The sequence below is a fragment of the Trachymyrmex cornetzi genome, unplaced genomic scaffold (assembly GCF_001594075.2).
Source record: "Trachymyrmex cornetzi isolate Tcor2-1 unplaced genomic scaffold, Tcor1.1 scaffold618, whole genome shotgun sequence".
Taxonomy (NCBI): Eukaryota; Metazoa; Arthropoda; class Insecta; order Hymenoptera; family Formicidae; genus Trachymyrmex; species Trachymyrmex cornetzi.
The window spans coordinates 1-2,749 of record NW_017299935.1 but is presented as its reverse complement, the minus strand read 5'-3'; positions in this window follow the sequence as shown (position 1 = coordinate 2,749).

Sequence of the window (2,749 nt, the reverse complement as noted above, 5' to 3'; positions counted from 1 at the left end):
CATATGAAGGCAGTAATGAATCAGAATAGTTTGACATTTGAAGAATTGACTACAATATTTACTCAAATTGAGGCTATACTAATTTTGAGGCCAATAACTCCAGTCTCAACGGACTCCTCAGATTTATCGGCACTTACGCCTGGACACTTTTTAGTAGGCGCGCCCTTAACGGCGATTCCAGAACCCAATCTTGAGCAAATACACCTAAATCGCTTATCGCGCTTTCAACTACTATCTAGTATTATACAAGGCTTCTGGAAGCGTTGGTCAAGAGAATATGTTTCTAATTTACAAGTTAGACAAAAATGGAAAGAACGTAAAGAAAATCCTAATCTTAAGATAGGTGCTCTTGTATTGCTACGAGATGATAACGCCCCCCCGCTTCAATGGAGATTGGGTCGCATAATCGAGCTCATTAAAGGACAGGATGGACTAGTTCGGATGGTGGAATTGAAAACCCAGTTAGGGTTAACTCAACGAGCGATTCAGAGAATTAGTGTATTGCCATTAGAATAAATATTTTTTTTGTATTTGTTTGTTTTTTGTTTTGAAAGTCAAGCCTTTCAAGGCGGACAGGATGTCGCGGAGCGCTAAAGGTGTGTAGAGCGAGAGATCGATAGATCGATAGATCGAGTGTGTGTGGTAAGAGCGAGAGAGGTGTGTAAGTATTATTATTATTACTGTGCTGTATTAAAAGATAGGATGTAACGGCTATGTTTCGAGTTGTTGTATAAAGAGAATAAAAAAGGCGTTCAACCAAAGAAAGAGAAAGTTATATATTCATACCCCCAAAGGTTGGGATACATAAACCATGAATCAATCACCAACCATTTGACTTTATTAGATTTCTTTTTATAATAAAAAGAAATATTATTTTAAGACCAATTCAACCATGTGTGATAAAGTTATTTTCCAAAGTACCATTTTTGAGAAATAATTAAAAACGCCTCTATACGCGCGGCATCCGTACTCCTTCACGCAGCACGTTCACAATATTGCATATATTCGCATAAACAGGAAGGAACGATGTAAACATATCTATTTTCGGAACTTTGCGAACATCTAGTCATAGTTTGTATCACGTACAGCTAGACAGCATTTACGTAACGTCTTCATGATAACATAGTATCAAGATCGAAAGTCGTGCATTATATAATTATAAGACCAAAAGTGCAGAGTATACGTCACGCTCATATGAATTACATTTATTGTTTGAAGTACAAATTGAATTAATATCTTGTAAAATCGTATTTCTTTAGTGCGGTGTTGCTTGAATTTAAAACCAACAAGAGAAATTAAATCGTAAAAGAATCATAGACGAGAAACGATTGAACGTAATAAAGGAGTAGGAGAATATTGGCAGTAGGATTTGTACATAATGCCCAGCAATATGAAATGCTGTGCTACGCGAATGTCATGGTCAGTTCAGACATCGTCAGAAATCGTATTAGTAACATCATGTACCAGTGTATCAGATGCTACGATTTTGTAAGAATATATTTAAAATATTTAATATTTATATTCTTCGTATAATTGTATTTTTAGCTTGTAAACAGAAGGTTTGTTTTCTGTTCCTGCACTGGTTGTACTAGTTCAAAAAGTGTACATTAAAGCGTTTTCTGTTTCCAAAATGGCGTCAGCGACGGTATTCTTTCTTCCAGTGCAACAGAACTCAGTGCACGAGTTCACTGTACTGGCTGCACCAGGTCTGGAGTTAGTGCAAGCAGTACAAGCACAAGTGTACACTAGTTCAGTCACAGAAAACAGATCTTGTACAAATAGTGCGAGAATTGGTAATTATTTAGAAAACACCCTTCACCTTCAATTTCAGTGAAATTATGCTCATTTGGCGCGTTTTTGTAAGAAATGAAAGAATCTGACAGTAAAATGTAGTGCCTAATCCCGCGAATCGAGATATTAAGCGTTGAAGTTGATGACTATTGAGGTTAGGAAATCTGTCAGCTGCGAAATATCGCGATGAAAGCATGTGCTGCAATCACATTTTCATGCTTTATGGCTACAAGTGCATACGTTTTTTCAGTAACTTGCTTCTACAGCAATATATTAACATTTGTTCAATATTATTCAAATCGTCTCCCTTTCATCGTTTAGGAGTTTACAACTTTTCGCACATAGCAAGAACAGAGCAAGCTTTCGTTTTGAATAAAAATGCATCGAATGAGCCTAATTTCATTAATTGAAGGTAAAGTAACGATTTTAAATAAATACAGACTAAAATACGTGTACATAGCGCTGCATTAAGTCGGTGTGACACATTTCCTAACCACAATGTCGTCACCTTTTTAGCGCTTAATATCACAGTTCGCGGGACTGGCATGACATTTTACGGTCAGATTTTTTTGTTTCATGCAAAAATGCGACAAATGAGCATAATTTTATTAAAATTGAAGGTGTGGGGCGTCTTCTAAATAATCCGAGAATTTATGAGTAATAAAATGATAAATATATGTAAATAATAGCAAGCCTACATATAAAAACATTTTGTGTCATCATTATCTTTAATTAAGCATTTTTTTAAAAAGAATTGCATTCATTTTCATCACACGAATCTAACACTTTTATGTAAACGATATGGGACGCCATTTTTATTTTGCACTAAAACGTTTTTTATTCTTTGCCTGCACTCTTATAGCGTATTTCACTGGCAGAACTGGTGCGCACTCAATGCACTTTAAAGCTGTTGTACACAAATCGACATAAAAATGTATGTTTAATAAAAATATAGAAA